Consider the following 19811-nt stretch of genomic DNA (forward strand, 5'->3'; position numbering starts at 1 on the left):
TAGAAAATGTATTCTTTTATGTCACGTATCAAATACTATTGTATTTCTAAAATGCACCCCAGCAGGTATATTCATTCAATTTGCATTTTGAAACTAAAGTTCTAGTTTCCCTGTTGGCATTATCACGGGTAAACTCGTTTAGGTTAACAATTAATATATGTCTATTATAACGTTTGTGACAAGAACAATGTTTTGGACAATATGACAGTATGTTTCATCAGCTAAATATCCCTTTTATTTCAAAGTGTAAATACATACCGAGTCTGTTTTTGAAAGTACTTTCGATAGTAATTACCATGCTCGTAAACAATCTTGTATATGAAATATACAAAAACAATGGCAGGTTCAAATCTGTAATTTCAAAGCTGGAAAATATAACTGACCATGTTACACATTTACCCAATCGCCAGTCATTACTTCTGTGAATAAAACAACATAAAATCCAGACTGTGTCTTTGAATAAACTTGAAACAATGTTGTAGAAATGCATGTCAGCTAAAGCTATTTCTCGAAAGTTAGAATGTAATTTAACTTGGTTTTTGATCTTGTTCTACCGTTGCTGGGGCGTCAGGTTTAGAAAGTTGAGGCCTATTTCCTTGTGCAGATGTAGTTTATCTAAGTACTGCTTGCTCCGGCGCTGGTGCCGCTTTTGATGTCGCTACGCTACTTCTTAGACATCCGGATGTTTTTCTAAATGCATCTGAGATTGGTGGTTGGAAATTATCTGAAAAACGAAAGACGGTTTCAATGCTATATGAAGAAGATGTCGTTTAAAACATACTTTACATTTGTTTATACTGTTTTTCTACTGAAATCAAACTGTAATATAACTGTAGTAAGTGTCGATGCTTTAAAAATCAGTCGTTTGATTAATATAGATTGATTCATTTTTATTTATTTGAATACGATAATAGTATACTTCATCATAAGATTTTAAATCTATATTTCATACTTAAACAACCATTAGTGTTTGAAATTATTTCTGTCCAATGGCATTGCAGGACTTTTCAAATTTTCGGGAAAATTATTTTAATAAATTAGCATTAATATGCAGTCGTTTATTAATCTGGTTAGCAATGGCGTCATCTGGAAACAAAAATATAATTTCAAACACTAATTAGGTTTGTGTTTATTAATGTGCATTTACAAAACATAATCAGCCTAGCGGCTGTTAAGCTTGTAGCTGATTTAACTTTGTAAATACAAATTAATAAACACTAACCAATACTTAATGATATCAAACACAAAGAATAATATCATATTAATTCACTATAGTACAAAGCCAAAAGCTGGAAGCAAATGTATGTCGGAAATTAACAGTTTTGTAAACAGTTTAGGCCCTTTACTATGGGATTTATCTGCAAAATGTAAGACATGATATTGAAGAGCAGAATTATGCGGATATTTTGTGAGCTTTGGCCTACATTCATCAACGTTTTATATAAACAATTTGGTTTTATAAACGTTTTCTATTTTCCATATTTTTGGACTACATTTATAGGAGTAAATCTTGTTTAAGCAAAAAATTTTACAGAGCCCCTTTCGAATATGCTTCCTTGCAAAAAAGAAAATCAGATATATTTTCAGATACACAAGGAGGTCACACATTGAAACTTTGCGAGAAAATACATTTAATAATTTTGATAATTTTCAGCCAGTGATATATCATAAACTTTTATATTAGCTGGTTTATTCTAAAATGTATGCAAGAACGTTAATCTGAACTCTCGTCAAGATTTTTAGAATGCTATAGTGTGCATTCGACCACTGGGGAAACTGCCTGGCAAAAACAATGTGCTATCCACACGTTTTGTACTTTGAATATTTATAAAATTAAAATACTATTTTTAAAAAACATGAAAACAAGTGAAATCTTCATATTCTGGAATAGAAAGAGTTTATCAAAAGTAAGAAAGAAGGATTTTATTAGGCTTTCTTAAGAGACTATCTATGAGAAGACACCCTTTGTATGAAACTGTATAATTTTCAAAATTAATTGCAGCTTCAAAGTCATTAAATGGTCTGTCAAGTTAAATAATACAAAATGGCAACTCGTTCAAACTTCTATTTAAGGTATAAGATCACTAATAGTAATGTTTACAAAATGGCCTTTGCTTTGTATATTCTGAAAGGTAACCGTGTTGTGCACTATTTACCAACTTTTAAACAACTTTTGCTGTGCCGTTTTTTATAAATTTTGTATAACTTATGGTATCTCCTCAAGCTCAAGTAAAGACAAATTTCAAAGTGATAGCCACTATCCAAAACGTTTGCAGAGAACTCATTTTACATTGATTTTAATAAAAGAAACATCAAATTATTGGTAAACAATTATAAGCACCATAGAAAAAAATGATATTGACATTTTTATTTTGTGGCCTCAAGTAAACGGATTTAATGAGACAGAATGCATACTTCAACATTATAAAAATAAGGTCGAATGCTGTGTTTCTGTTTTGATGTTTGCTTACTCCATTTAAAAATAACCTTAGGGCAGACGCGTGTAACTCAATATTTTGAAAGATGTGTAACTCTACCCCTTCTGTTTAAGTAGTAAATTCACTTTGAACACCAAGAAATCACTTATAAGATTCATCTTTTCCCATTTTTGTACAAGAAACCAATAATAAGTCTTGAAAGAAGTAAACACATACTAGAGAAAAAGAAAATAAGGGGAAAAAATTGGTCCCAGTAGGGCTTGAACCTATGCCACCACCCCCCGCTATGAATTGCAGGAAAAGTAGGTTTATGGTAGGAATTGAATACTCTTCAAAAAGGAGGTTCTCTATTAGTGATCTAATACCTTAACGAAGACTGTAGTACAGTAATTTCGTTAAACTTTTTCATGGAGAACTTATTTGGAATTAAAATTATATCATGGTGAATTACATTTCAAACTTGTCTAGTAATAATCGGTCACTGAAGTCTTTCATAGGCTGTCTCCCCTTAACTTGATGTGTTTCTGGATGTGGAAGGGAGACAACTTAGTATTTTGGAAATTTCTCATCCATCACGATTTATCACTGATCGTCACAGATTACAGTATCTTACTGTTATTGACTAACGTTCGCAACTTAAAAGTAATAACAATATTCAAAGTACAATGATAATCTTTATTGCAAAAGTTACATGGTATCATAGATATTTACCTGGTTCTGACTGTGGTTGCTGTTGGGTTGACTGCTGCTGGGACCGCCTGGCACCAGCTGGCTGTTTCCATGTCTGCACGAGCTCACTTCCGTCATCCTCTACCGTCAATCTGTAAAATAGAATTAATAGCTAACATACTATAATCATCAAACTAGGCCCTAACATAATCTCCAAACTAGGATGTACAGATATAAATTCCATGTTCTCCATAACCTGTTACAAGATCTTGCAATTTTACCATTTTTGTCCACGTGATTTTCTTTTTTATACCAGGTCATATAATTAGCTTTGTATGTAACTAAAGCTCGGATTAGACAATAAAAAATGAGCAAAATGCTATTCTTAATCAGTTTTGATTAACCAAAGAAATTGGAAATAACATCAATTAAACAATTACGTAATTATCTCTTTTTATATTATAATTATAAACATTAACCTGGTAACTATTTTGTTATATATATATATATATATACCTTCATCTTTTTCATTTATTGGTGGTAGCTTAGGAACGTTCTCATTTTCTACATATTCTGGTTTGATTAAACTGTCTCTCAAAATAGTCTTCTTTTGAACGAACCTACAGCCGTTCTTAGCATCTCAAGTACCATGGATTTTTCTGAAAATATTATAAAACTCATTAGACATCCTATCCTAACATACTTTTTAACAATTTTGATCTTCTATAATATATATATTGCTTTTTACAATACAGTTTGATAGGGTCTCTGTGACCAAGTGCTTCGAACCACTTGTTCCTCACTGCAGTTTGTTTGATACCTCTAGCATGCTAACGTGTCAGAATATTTTGTATGTTTGATATATTGATAACGTAACTCATTAAGCACAGATAGTGCTTGACTCCATTTTCATGGTGTCATTGCTATATTGTTGTTGAATTGCTGTTTATAACAGACTTTGGGTTATTTCTGGCTAATTTAGGTTCATTATGTTGATATCTGGATCCCAGCATCACACACTATGTCATATACAACAGTTAAATGGAACCAGATATTTGTTAGAGCAAGTACTCGTTGTAAAATACTATGTATAAATTTTGGCCAATCAGAAACAAGTTCTATAAATAGCACGTCTGCTGAGGTATAAATAGGTAGATAGATGACAGAGAGAGCATTCTGTATCCAGCGATAGAAGAAGACACATCGAGGTTTGAACTAATAATTTATCCTAGTACCTTGATAAGGAAGTTATTGCAATTACACTGTCCGGACGGATTAATTGTTAAAAAGAAGACGTTTGAAGTTCATAGACTAAAGAAGAGTTGCAGAATTTCAAAAAAGATTTCGAGCTATAGGGCCAGCGCATAATGAGTTTTACCTTAAAGGTAGTTGAATGCTATAGACGATAGCAAATATAGGCTGAGCATCGGAAAGCTGAGACAGAGACCCAGAGTTTGGTAATTTACTGAGGTAGTAGGCGAGTTCCAGTTTATAAACGGTTCAGCATTATTGGCGAAGTACAGTCAAGGCTCCTAAAGTCGCGCAATATTTCCGCTGAAGAACTCGTGCATATTTCCCGATACAAAGCTAATAACCTATAATTATATGTACCTTTATTTCCAGACTTGCATAAACATTTACACTTTTTCATCAAATTAAATTTGTTTATATACATGTAGGAGTAATCCACATCACACAACATTGTAAACAACGTCAAAACTTTCAGGACCAAGGACTACTTCTTGTACGCATGGGTAACTACACAAAAACGTTAGAGGTCAGCGGTAACATTGTTTTGTGGCGTTTCTGTGCAAGATTAGCTCTCAGCGGCCCGATTATTATGCTAATGCTGATACGTGAGACTGAAGGATCTGCGAAGTACATAAACTTGTATATCATCGACTAGTTAAGCAAAAAGGAAACATTTTTCATTTAGAAAGAGTCGAATATTTTTTGGTTTATAATTATATTGAAATAGCTGGTACTCAGCTTGGCACTGCATTTGCAATTGCTCGCACAGGATGCAAGGTAAAAAAAGCTTCAAACAGATTCAGAAGATTCAGTTTTTTTGGTTGCTTTCGAACAAAAATATTATCGTAATCCCGCTAAGGTATAATAGTTCTAAATAGGTAATCAGACAAAAAGAAAACTCCTCATTTTGATCCCATTTTAGTGGCGTTTTCATATTTCAAGTAAGTCATTTCCCGTTTTTATTTCATTGTGGGCCTATACTTGACATTTTAGAAACATTTTCAAGGAGATTTTTGTATTTATAGAAATGTGAACAAGCCTTATTACACATGTGTTCATAACAACATTTTGGCTGTCAGTTTGGAAGATATTCAGTAGTGTTGACCTAATAGACAAACAAATAAAAGAAAAGGTTATGTCGCAACAACTAGTTTTGGTGGAAAACTGCCGCAGTGACACGCGTTACTGAAAATGCCATAAAACCTTAAAAATAATCTTTTCAAGCGGAAAGTTGGTATTTTTCATGCAATGAAGCTATTGTTACCATATAAGTTAAACAGACAGTATTACAGAGCGCCGCCTTTTCTTTAAGATTGTCATAAATTCTTTTATTTTTTTTTATATTGTTTATGGTATAACTACTTTCTTAATATAGTGGACACGTAAATATAGAAAAAGACTTTTAAGCTTTATACATTTATTCAGTATAAACATGAACTATTATATTTCCATACGAACTGTTATTCAACGATTTCTCTAAAAGCCTTTCCCCACTATTTCTGACATGATATAAAACAGGGCTACTGACAACAAATTACTTTCAGTTAGAAAATATACTGCATTATACATTTCGTTTTATTAAATAACATAAATGTGATGTAAGACTTTTTTATATGATATATTTAATTCTTCAAACAAAAGAGATACATAGTTCATGTGCTTACCCGAATGTACTTAATAAATATTACCAAGTTATCATTATATTTCATCATACATTTATATCTACATTTCATACTTACACAACCATCAGGAATACCAAACACAAAGAATAATAGCATATTCATTCACCAAAGTACAAAGCCAAAAGCTGTAAGCAAATATATATCAGAAACAAACAGTTTTTGTAAACAGTTTAGACCCTTTACTATGGGATTTATGTGCAAAAAGTAAAACACGATAATGTATAGCATAATTATGAGGATATTTTGTGAGCTTTGGCCTGCATTCATCAACGTTTTAACTTATCTGTAAGAATTAAACTAAACGTTTTCTATTTTCCAAGTGGATGTTAACCAGAACAAGCTTTTTTTCTTACTAGTATTCTATCAATCAAAATAAGCTTTTACTACGTCAAAGCCAAGTGGGTATAACTTTACATTTGTTTTTAAGACAAAGGTAACTGTCTGATGAAATGCATTTTGAGTGTAAAACACCTTAAAAGGGCTAGCGCAACACATGTAGTTTCTAGAACAAACGGTTGTACTGTTTTACCTCTTTCTCCGGCGGAACATAACCAAGCTTTCACAGCATTTATATCTTCTGTTTGTAGAATCTGACACAGCATCATTAAAACCTAAGAAAATAATGGTATACATGTTGACACATTGAAAAGGATCTATACACCATTAACGAGTTACCAAACTTTTCACAATGTTGACGTATCATTACGTGTTCTAGTGTCTAAAATCTGTTTTAAATATTTAGAAAGTGAGATATGTTGAAAAAAAAGTCCAACTTCATTACAAAAGCTGAGATGTGTACAATATTTCAACTTCTAGTGTGATGTTTACAGATAGATTCAAATAACATGAAAGCAAAACGTCTTTCGTACTAAATAATTTTCATAATTAGTAGGCTAGTTCCGGGAAGTATCTTCCGTTTCAGCATATTACGTTTAATCTAATTTAAAGGTGAAAATATGTATATGTGTCACAACTTTGGATGACACACTCACGTGTGATTCCATGTCCGGATCTTCCGTTATATGTTGGAAATTTCTTTGGAACATGTCTCTCTGCCCTTGATCCCTGTCGTGATCCATGTCTAGATGAACCCCTCGACATTGCACGCACGTGATGGCGGTGGGATCAGTCGCCCTGTTGTTTTTGAGTATTGTGTTTTTGGTCTTTCTTGTAGTTTTGGTTCTTTGGGTTGTTCAGGCTGTGCTTCTTGCAAAGCGTCTGTAAGGGCCTTCAGTTCATCCCTCCATGCCTCAGTGACCGGCACTAAATTGTTTAATAAATCATACTTTTCGGAATTTGTTTTGATAACCTCTTGACATGGTTGCAAATGTAAGTACCTTCTATTTCTAACACGACAAAGGCTAGCAATGTGTATACCCATACAGAGCCGCGTGTCGGATATGCATTCTCTTGTAGTCTTAGATATATATATTATATATATTTTAATTGACTTTTTTAAAAACAATATTGGATTTATTTGAAGATAAAAATCTGAAATCAATACCAAACCACTTATGAAGTGAAGTATCTATACTCTAGTCAACAGCACACGTTAGCTCACCGCAATCCAAATTTAATTTAGCTTGCTTGTAAAATAGCTTGACATTGACTTACCAAGCCCCACCTTTGGCACCGCTCGCTCTTTGAAAGGATAGTTTGTAAGTCCTGTAAAGTACTGTAGTCCAGTGACAGTGATGGGGTGTAGTTGTGAGTTGACGTTAATGGCATTGACTGGAATTCTCTGCAATTTCTTCTGGTTGAAATAATTTGGCGGGAACTGTAGAGAATATCGTGGATTGGAGAAATAGCCATCGTCGTTGACGGCGCATATTGGAACAACCAACAGACCTATATAAAATGTAAAAATCAGAATAAATAAACATCAAAAGTTAAGTGGTGTGATAAGTTCTATTTGGAAGGAATATATTTTCTTAATTGTAGGTGAGGAAGCCATTAAGCTGGCTTGTACATGGAAGATAGTGGATCCGACTGTGATGAAATGATGCATGTAGGGGCACCTTAAGTCTTCCTCCACCATCAAAGCTGGAAAGTCGTGTAGGCAATTATCTATGATCGGCGTGAAGTTGGCAATACAGCAGTAGCAGCAGTAGGAGCAGTTAACTGCTGCTACTGCCAGCAGTTACAGCAGTTACCTGTTGCTACTGCCAGCAGTTACAACAGTTAAATACTTGTACTACCAGATGTGAAGTGCTGCTACTGCCATTACTTAGAGCAGTTAAAAAAGCTGTTAAACAATTTGAATAACAATATTGACATCAGGTATTGTTCTGTTTTAAAGTCAGCGATGATTTTGTACTTTTTATAATAAGACGGTTTATGATTTAGATAGTGTTTACATATACGATATACATGTACTAGTAAATGGTTTATTTTGTAAAATAATTAATTTTAGCAACAAAAGCATGAACCGCCTAAATAGCTGTGATAGTAAGGTAGGTATAAGCATTACTGTCTTTGCATTTTTTGGGTGTTGGTTCTATATCCATCAGAATGAGCTGACGAAACTTAACCGATAATGAAGCATTATGCATGGTATTTTGCGTTAAGATGAAATTTATTGTACATGATAAGAAAAATGGAAGACATAATGAATGAAAGAATGAGTCAATTTTATCACACCTAAAAGGTTCATAAAAATGAATTGAAAGAGTATTGAGCCCAAACCGCTTACGTGACAAGCCTCCACGCAACCACAACGTCATTTTATTTAGACAGGAAGTGGGTATCACCTAAACAAGGCAGATATCCATCATCGACAAACTTCTATAAATTTAGCTCTCAAACGTCAAATCAGCATTTAACGCCGAGTTTAGGCCTTATCTATGTTGCAATTACCTCCCCTGATTGCAAGATATTAGATCCCTAATAGTAATGTTTACAAAATGGCATTTGCTTGGTATATTCTTAAAGGTGACCGTGTTTCGCACTGTTTTGCAATTTTTAAACAACTACCGTGCCGTTTTTTATTAATTTTGTATAACTTATGGTATCTCCTCAAACTCAAGTAGAGACAAATTTAAAAGTAATGGTCACTATCTAAAAGGTTTGCAGAGAACTCATTTTACCATTAATTTAAAAAAACCCAGAAACATCAAACTATTAGTAAACAATTATAAAACACAAAATAAAAATGTCAATATCATTTTTCTAGGGTGCCTGAGACAGAATTCTTACTTTAACATTGAAAAAATAAGGTCGAATCCTGTGTTTCTGTTTTGAATTTTGCTCAGTTCATTCAAAAAATAACCATGGGGCAGACGTAAAACCGACCTAAATTTCTTCCACGATATATAATCTGAAGAGTGAAAGCAAAACAGAGAACTTTTACCGCACGTAACTCAATACTTTAAAAAATTTGTAACTCTACCCCTACTGTTTAAGTAGTAAATTCACTTTGAACAGCAAGAAATCGCTTATGATTTTTTCCCTTTTTTGTACAATAAATCAATTATAAGTCTTGAAAGAAGTAAAAACTTACTCGAAAAAAAGGGGGGAAAAAATTGGTCCCAGTAGGGCTTGAACCTATGCCCCCCTGAGAGTTGCAGTAAAAGAAGGTTTATGGTAGGAATGGACTACTCTTCCAACAGGAGGTACTCTATTAGGCTTCTAATACCTTAAGGTAATGAAAGTAGAAAATCCCGCGCTTTTCTAAATGGAAAGTGATGGTTTCGAATGTGGCCCGGGCACGTTTTCTGAATAAAATAAGTACATGTATTATAAAGGCATTTATATTCAAAAAGTTAATTTTTGTGATAATTGAAGTAAAAATATAAACAACAAATTACAAGAAGTTGCTGTTTGCTAGCATCGAACTTCCTAGCTCCTGACTAAAACTAAAGAGAGGCGAATAAGATGAGACAAAACAGGAAAGGCCAATCATCTATCCGTGTATTGATCAATGTATACAGTAGATTGAAATAATGACTGTTAAATAAGACAAAAGTTAAGTGTCCCCAGCACCGCCCCAGACCTTGACTTTTGGATCGGATCGGGTGGCCGTTGTAGAGGGGGTTGTGCCCCACCCGGCAGGGGTGGTCGCCATTCGGGGTAAACTCTTGTTTGGGAGGAACCCGGGGTAAGGTGTGAGGCGGGGGTGGCCTAAAATGCTTACAGCAGTTAATAGGAGGACCCTACGGGACCTTGACTTTGGGACGGGACCGGGTGGCTGTTGTAGAGGGTGACGGTCTATGGGGGCCAGTATAGCGGCTGCCCCGGGAAAACTCTTGTTAAGCCGTGAGCGGGTCTCAAAGTTGGTCCGAGGCCGTTTTTGGAAAATTTCACCTTTTTCAGTTTGGGCACCCCCAGCTCCGCCCAAGACCTTGACTTTTGGATCGGACCGGATGGCCGTTGTAGAAGGGGTTGTGCCCCACCCGGCAGAGGTGGCCGCTATTCGGGGAAAACTCTTGTTTTGGAGGAACCCGGGGTGAGGTGTGAGGCGGGGTTAGCCTAAAATGCTTACAGCAGTTAATAGGAGGACCCTACGAGACCTTGACTTTGGGACGGGATCGAGTGGCCGTTGTAGAGGGTGACTGTCTATGGGTGGCCAGCATAGCGGCTACCCCGGGAAAACTCTTGTTTAGCCGTGAGCGGGTCTCAAAGTTGGTCTTATAAATCATTTCACTGCTGACAGTAACACAAACTACTTTCATTGGTCAATTCACTGCTGGAAGTTACAGGAGTCTCGTAAACTGCTTTAATACGAGGGCTCTTCAAAAATAACGTAGACTTTTTCTCTAGCTCTTACATACTTAAATGAAACAAAACAAGAAATATATCATTATGATTTGTAATCTTTCTACTAACTGCACTGCAAATTTGACATGATTATTACTACACATTCAGGAGTTACGCCTCCTCGAAAACAGTCACTTACACGAACCCGGCGCACGGCGATCATATTTCAACAACGTTAACGACGTCGTGCTTTCAGTGTGATGCTTTCATTAGGTTTGCATTCATTCATATTTGTAAATCTATTTTATAAATTCACACGAGCAATAATAAAGTCATAACAAGTTGTTTTGTTATAATACTAAAATGTATGAAAACCTAGGACATAATCTCGGTCAGGGTACTTAACGTGAGTACTTGGTCTTTATCTACGGCGACATACATTGGCGTTTACGTCCATTCGCAGTTTGTCCGTTTTCTTCCTCCGTCTCCGCTGTTTTTCAGCAATTTTGGACAATTTGAGCATCGTTTGTACCACTTGAAGATAACGAAACAGATGACAGAACATTGTTGTGGCGTCTGCTTGATTATAATATGATTTTCAGTTGCTGTTCGCCATAACTAAGCAACTGTTTATTATGTATGTGAGTCGATGACGACATTACATGCGTTATAAACAGTAATACTCACTTAGTTTAAACGTTGTTTTCTTCCATTTCCCACGTCGGAATGGCGTCGTACTCTAGGTACATGTCGCCCTGATGTGTTGTTGCTCTTTGGCATATTTTGGGCCAAACAAGTGTACTATTAGTGCGAACATTAGCGATCGAATTCAAATCACGACAGATCAAAAAAATAACTGCGCCGATTATGCGTAGCTATGGTACAAAAAAAAAACGTTCGACGCGCTTCACCTTTCAGCAAAAATGTTAAAAGCATGTATGACCAAATTGCAGAAAGATTCCAAATTACAAATATATATTTCACATTATTATTTACACAATATGCAACATTTCACAGCAAAAGTCTACGTTATTTTTTGAACAGCCCTCGTAGACAACATAACTGCTAGCAGAGACATAAATAAGACTTGTAAACCATTTAACTGCTGGTATCGGATAATTTATAGGGGAAATTTAAGCTGCTGTTCTTTGTAATATTCAAATGCTGGCAGTTACGTATCCAGGAGACTGGCTAACGTTCTTATAAACAATTTAAATGGTAAGAAAGGTGAAGATGTTGCTTTTAGTAATATCGTTCTATTGTTGATGGTTGCATCTTAGAACCCGTATCGTATTTTTTAAAACATCTTTTAATTGTACCTGACACTGATACCAGATATCGTCATTTAACTGCTATCAGTATCATATAATGTTTATAGGAAATAATAATTTAAAAAAAAATCGTATTTCAACAGCTGTCAATACCATATAGAAAACAGCGAAAATTGTAGTAAGTGACAATATGTAATTGCTGGCAGTGACATACACAAAGAAATGACAAAGCTGGTGGTAGAAACATCATTTACAAGCTGGCGATAACATCTGTAACGGGCTGAGGGGTGCTCGAATCCTGACTCGGTACTTTTCCCGCATCATTAACGTGGAAGAAGCACAAATGTAAAATCATTAGACGTAACATTAAGCAACAGAACATGGTAAGTCTTCGGCAATGTCCGTAAAAGAAATGACCATTGAGTAATTTTGTAACAAAAATTGGATATCATTGATGTTGCACGCGCGCGATCCAATAGTGTTCATTAAATGTAATAAGAACAACTGACTTGGTTTACACGTTTGAACATATGATTTATAAACAATACGGACAAATGTATAAGCAAGAAGGGTAGGTTTGAAAGCCTATTACACGTCTGAAGGAAACTGGTAAATCTGATTTTACTAGCATAATTTAACAACTGACATTATTATATGTAGGGGACTGACAAATTGAATACCTTATGTCATTCTCATCATCTAACTGGTAATACAGCTTTATTAACTGTTGTAACTGCTGGCAGTGGTAGCAGGTAGCTGGTGTTAGTACACACGATGAATTGCTATAACTGCTGGTAGTTAACTGCGACAAGCAATAAACTGCTGTAACTGCTGGCAGTAGCAGCAGTTAACTGCTCGTACTGCTGCTACTGCTGTACTGCCAACTTCACGCCGATGAAAAATGCCCATGTGTTATTAAAATAACGAGATGTTCGTACGCATATTTCTTTTCTTTTTTAGAAATCTCTTTTTTTCATTTTGAGGTTGTCTGACACAAATTCCCCCAAGTATTAACTTGATACGATCATGTAAATTTACAAACAAACACAGTCTTGTCAAATATTAAGTCAGACATTTTAATTTTGAGTTGACCCCTAGTTTATTGCGCTACGGACGCCGCCACATTAGAAGGTCGACGTATCGTCATATAGCATTACGGTTTATAGGGAAAAAAGAAAAATGCAAGATCATTTTTTTTTAAATACACTGCTGTAAAAATGAAAAAAAGAGGTCTAGAGATACCGATGTATGGTGGACGACTTTGCCGACACTGATAACTCAGAAACGAGGTAAACGTAAACAGGTGGAACAAACTTTAACTATATTGATTAGACCTTATGATAATTGACCCTTTTTTTTAAATTACTAATATACTAATATTTAGCTTTAGCTAACATTTGGTGCTTATGTCAAGTCCTTCTAGATCCGACCTAAAATCCCAAGGCACTTTTATTACAATCAAACATGTATGTCGTCAATACACATCCGATACTTTGAACATGTATACACCTTAAAGTTTAATAGTGATATTTGTCAGTTATTTGAGATAAAAAATAGAAAAGTCTTACACGAATACTGCAGCTAATTTCTCATGCCCTAGTTTGTTGAACGTTTTTTTGACACCTTCGGGCCTATTTCCGTAAGCGCCGGACTGATTGTTTTGGAAGAGAGGACAAACATAACATCCATTTGAACCCTATTCTAGAAAACTTGTAAATAAAACTATTTAGTCCTTTATAGGTAACACAAAGCGTACCATTTATTACCAGTCTATTTGCTTCCTAAGTGGTCAAATAAATTGACAGAAAAAGGTTTTGTTTCATTATGTTGTAACATGAGAGAACAATATGTAATTAGTGTCGTCAGCACTTAAAATTACCATAGGAGGTATTTTTTTTATCTTCTGTATCCAATTTATTGGCAAAAAAAGTACATCAGGTAAAAATAAGGATATGGAAATGTTTAGAATCCATTTAAAACTCAAGGAAAAGCCAACAAGCTCTCTTAACTCCAAAATTCAAGGAGCTTGAAACAACAACAATCATTAGATAAAATATGCAGAAAAGACTTAACTTATTTATAAAAAAAAACGTCAGTCCAGATATTACACACTTTAGTCAGCTGACCATTGCTGTGATACATATTTCTTTTAGTCGGTGTTGTTTTTCAATGTCGCTGCAATACGTATTACTTTTAGCCTATGTTGTTTTTCAGTGTTGCTGTATGATAAATTATGATTTTTAAATGGGTGTTGTTTTTAAGTGTTGCTGTGATATCTTTGTTGTTGTTGCTGCAATACATACTCCTTTTAGTTGATGTTGTTGTTGTCGCGTTACATATTCCTGTTAGTTGATGGTGTTGTTGCTGCGATACACATTCCTTTAAGCTGATGTTGTTGTTGCTGCAATACATACTCCTTTTAGTTGATGGTGTTGTTGCTGCAATACGTACTCCTTTTAGTTGATGATGTTGTTGCTGCAATACATACACCTTTTAGTTGATGGTGTTGTTGCTGCAATACATACTCCTTTTAGTTGATGGTGTAGTTTCTGCAATACATACTCCTTTAAGTTGATGGTGTTGTTGCTGCAATACATATTCCTTTTAGTTGATGTTGTTGTTGTTGCAATACATGCTGCAATACGTATTCCTTTTAGTTGATGTTGTTGTTGCTGCAATACATATTCCTTTTAGTTGATGTTGTTGTTGCTGCAATACATGATGCAATACATATTCCTTTTAGTTGATGTTGTTGTTGCTGCAATACATACTCCTTTTAGTTGATGTTGTTGTTGCTGCAATACATACTCCATTTAGTTGAAGATGTTGTTGCTGCAATTCATATTCCTTTTAGTTGATGTTGTTGTTGTTGCAATACATGCTGCAATACGTATTCCTTTTAGTTGATGTTGTTGTTGCTGCAATACATATTCCTTTTAGTTGATGTTGTTGTTGCTGCAATACTGACATACATATCCTTTAGTTGATGTTGTTGTTGCTGCAATACATACCCTTTTAGTTGATGTTGTTGTTGCTGCAATACATACTCCATTTAGTTGAAGATGTTGTTGCTGCAATTCATATTCCTTTTAGTTGGTGGTGTTGTTGCTGCAACACATACTCCATTTAGTTGATGGTGTTGTTGCTGCAATACATACCCCATTTAGTTGATGGTGTTGTTGCTGCAATACATACTTTATTTAGTTGATGGTGTTGTTGCAACAATACATACACCTTTTAGTCGATGGTGTTGTTGCTGCAATACATACTCCTTTTAGTTGATGGTGTTGTTTCTGCAATACATATACCTTTTAGTTGATGTTGTTGTTGCTGCAATACATACTCCTTTTAGTTGATGGTCCTGTTGCTGCAATACATAATGCTATACATATTCCTTTTAGTTGATGTTGTTGTTTCTGTAATACATGCTGCAATACATATTACAATAAGTCAATTTTTTTCAGTATTGTTATGATACATATCTATTTTAGTTGTTACTGTTTTCAGTGTTGCTGCGATACATATTTCTTTAAGTTGTTTGATTGCAATACTTACTTCATTTAGTCAATGTTGTTTTCACTGTTACTGCGATATATATTTCTTTAAGTTGTTTTTGTTTCTCAGTGTTTCTACTATAATATCTCATTTGGTCGGTGCTGTTTTCAGTGTTGCTGCGTTATTTGTTTCTTTTGGCTGATGCTTTTTCCAGTGTTACTGTTAAACCTATTTTATTTAGTCGATGCTGATCAGTGTCACTGTGACACATATTTTATTTTGATCAATGTTGTTTGTAAGTTTTGCTGTAGTACATATTTCTTTTGGTCAATGTTATCCTTCAATATTACTAAGGTACATGTTTTAGAGACCGTACCATAGCTCTTTGCATACTATGATTTTTCAAACTAAAGTGATTTTTACAAGTGCACCGGTTACGATAAAAATGTAAACAACGGACTCTGTCTATGAAACTTTGAAATGAATGAATGACAGTCGATCTTAGTCATAATACTGACTGACAGTGAATGCTAATGACTCCATGTGTTGCAGAAAGGTATTTAGTTTGTAACTGTAATTTCCCATCAATTGAAATCCTCTCAAAACTGGTAAAATAATTACTTATATTTGGACAAAACTCACCGTCTTTGCCGTTCGACAGCTGCAAAAAGGGCAAATATAAAAGATTCAGTGTAAGTAATATTTCACTGGTACTACCAGTTAGTAAGTTCATACTCTGAACAACACGTCAGAGAAATTTTGGCAGATTTGACCGATTATGACGTTGGCAGCATTAGATTATATTTTTTCTTTACACAAAAATTGCCGTTAGGTAACAAAGCGAATACGCCAATAGTCCGGAGTTCACCGATTATTGTTCCAGTTCACGCAATGTAATCCAGCAATTAAACTGCATAGCTATTAGCTTCTGCTGTTATACGGAAGTGGGAGAGTGTCTGTCTTAGGTGTGAGAGGTCCTTGGTTCGAGTCCCAGTTAGAGCTTAACTATTTAGATTCTGCTAAAGCATAGTTTTGCTGTTAATAGACTGTTCCAGATGTTCTAAATTTTTAGCACACAGTATCATGGATCATTATTTAGCAATCCAGATCAAAGTTGTAAGTTAAATCAAATGCACCCAATTAGAAAATATTGACTATATTATGTCCCTTTGATGTTTATGCTCTCCATGTTCAAGAAGAGTTACATTTCCTTGATCACAAAAAATTTGTTTACATGAAAATATTAAATGCTCATAACTCCACACTTCTGGTTAAAATATTGTCTATATTTCTGTTTTTGAGAAATATATGGACATTTGTATTCATTTCAAAGCTTTTTAACTTCAAACCTATGATTTGAAAAATTTAGGTACTATCTCTACATGTTTCTTTTATCCGATGTTTTCCAGTGTTTCTACGATACATATTTTAGTTGATGTTGTTTTTCTGTATAATTGTGATACATATTTTTCTTGGCCGATGCTGTTTTTCAGTGTTGCTTCGATACATATTTCTTTTGGCCGATGCTTTTACCAGTATATGCGAATATGTTATCTCAAGCAAAGGGTCGAATAGTTCATTCAAATCCCCAGGTACTAAACTTGACTGCATGGCTTATATCGACAGATGTCAAAAAGCAAAAGACTTTTCTAAACAGACAAGAGCTCTTTTTGCAGCCTCTTGGAGGTGAGGCACGCAATAAGATTACAAGTCTAAATTCAGACAGTTTAGTAGCCGGTGCGGTGAGAAACAGATTGATCCGTATTCAGCGTCTTTGATTGAATGTGCAGATTTCTTGTCGTTTAGATTTCACCAAGGTTGTTCATATACACCTGTCTCGGGTTATAGGTCAATGTTCTGTTCAATATTTCAGCCTGTAGATGGGCATGCAGTTTGACAACATCCAACAATTATTCGTTTGCTAAGGGGAGTTTTCAATTCTTATGCATCACATAAACGATTTTTTCCTGAATGGGATTTGCCTTTCGTTTTAGATTGTTTAAGAAGATCACCATTTGAACCCCTCAAAGATGCACCGCTGAGTTCCTGACCCTGAAGACATGTTTTTGGTCGCCGCCGTCATATCATTCCGAAGATGAAGTGATATTCTGTCTATGACCTTGGGAGAAGGCTGTGTCAACTTTCAAAGTAAGGGCTTGATTTTTGTACGACATGTACTGTCTAAGCAAGACAGAGCAAGTCATACCCCTTACACATATTTTTAAAACCTTCATTTCCTGACGACAAGCTCTTAGACCCAAAAGATGTGTGGTACATCATCTCAAGAAGACTGAAAAATTTAGACACAAAGCTGACAAAGATGAAACAAGACTTTTTCTTTCTGTTAAAAAACCTCATATTCGAGTTTCTTCTCAAATCATATCTAGATGGATTTGTGACGCAGTCAAATTTGCTTACAAACATAGAAATGTAAAACATTGTGAAGAAGTATATACTTGAATTGTATATAGAACATTGTGAAGAAGTGTAAATTATCTTGGTTTGTTTCAAGAAGAAAAATTAAAGATGTGGAAACACACCCACCTCCATTAGAACTGCTTTGAAATCACGAGGAATCCTTAATGTAATGTCAGAAAAGTAAATTTATGAAATAAGATTGTAAAATTTACATTTCAAGTTAAGATTTTATGAATAGATTATACTTACCTGACATTACATGTTTACCCTCCCACCAGCCCCACTCAGTTTTCATGGTAACTGTAGCACCGAATAATGGTGGCAACATCTCGTGGTCTCGCAAGGTGCGCATTGCATTGTGGGAAAGTAAACGATGGGAGATAATAACACGTGTTTCCATTTTGCGAGCGGGTTAAAAGTAGGCCGAGCAATGAATCCATCCGATACATATTGTTTTGGTCGATGCTCTTTTTCAGTGTTAGTGTGGTACATTATTCTTTTGGTAGGTTGTTTTCAATATTCCTGTGACATATATTTCTTTTAGTCGATGTTATATTTTCAGTGTTGCTGCAATGCATATTTCTAGAACAGGGGAACTGTTAAATTTTGTGCTATACTACTTCTCTGTTATATCTGATATATCTGATTCATGTACTGATTATGTTTTTCCGTATATTTTATAAACAACGCATTTAATTGAAAGCTTCCAATACTAAGAAGAAACAGACATATACAAAGTAAAGAGACGGTTAATATCAAAAAGAACTATGTTACTAGTATTATTTGGAGAAAGGGCTATTATGTCTCCCACCACACAGAGGTGTGGGAGACATGCTGATTTACTCCAGTCTGTGTGTCTGTCTGTGTGTCTGTCACAAAGCTTGTCCGCACTCTTAAGTCGAACATTTCTCATCGGATCTTCACCAAACATGAACAAAATGTGTTTGCCAATAAGTGCTCGGCCAAGTTCGATAACTAGCCAAATCGGCCCAGACACTTCGGAAGTATTGCTCTAGAATTACCAAAAAAAAAAAAACAACAACAACACACACTCGGATTTCTTGCGCATTTTTGACCTCAAACCGGTGCTTTTAAAGTAGAATAGGGTTCCTTTTGGTGTCAAAAAAGCACATGCACATGTGCTCTAAGTAAACAGTATAAAGACTGTCTTACTATTTAGATAAATAGGCAGTTGTGGGAAACATGCGCTTTTCTCTAAAGCATCTCTAGTTTTATATAAACTTAGAAACGTTTAATATCAAAAGAAACAGTAGATTGCTCTTGCATATTTGCTTTGACTTACTTAGCAAAAGGAGCATACCTATATGTTGATTGAAGCTAACGTCTTCTCTTTGTAGTATCTTTAAAGTATGTAATTTAAGGGAAACATCAAGCAGATCTAACCAAGTAAATACAATGTTTCTTTTTTGATTTTTATGAAAACAAACAATTGCATAACATAACGATTGGCCATGGTATCAGATTATGAAAATCAAAGATAAGAGAAGTCAGAAAACAACTCCTGAAATGTACAAAGCAAATATCATTCTCCACTTATTACAGATTGTTTAAAGGATTACGTTTAGCTGGACGTCTTGCGTTTAGCCACAATCTAAATTACGTTCACTAAATATAGCTTTAGTATTTTCAGAATATGTTAAAGTTACCAGTATTGAAATGCTTAGCAGTCACAAAAGAGCATAATTTTATCTCATTTCTTGATTTAGAGGTAACTTGATACTCAAGATTAGCTTTGTGTAAAGGCTAGTTGGCTGCCCGTTTATTATGCTAGTTTTCAATATAAGACTAAAAGGTATATGAAGTACATATGAGCTGCACAATGAGAAAACTAACAACGTGCGTTTGTGACTAGCATGGATCCAGACCAATCT

The 19811-nt window shown here is 34.9% G+C and overlaps 1 pseudogene; it reads right to left on the reverse strand.

The window, feature by feature from the left end:
* Positions 1 to 611: 611 nt before the first annotated feature.
* LOC123562458 (uncharacterized) lies at positions 612 to 18319 on the reverse strand (annotated as a pseudogene).
* Positions 18320 to 19811: the final 1492 nt, after the last annotated feature.

This window comes from Mercenaria mercenaria, chromosome 2 (genome assembly GCF_021730395.1).
Source record: "Mercenaria mercenaria strain notata chromosome 2, MADL_Memer_1, whole genome shotgun sequence".
Taxonomy (NCBI): domain Eukaryota; kingdom Metazoa; phylum Mollusca; class Bivalvia; order Venerida; family Veneridae; genus Mercenaria; species Mercenaria mercenaria.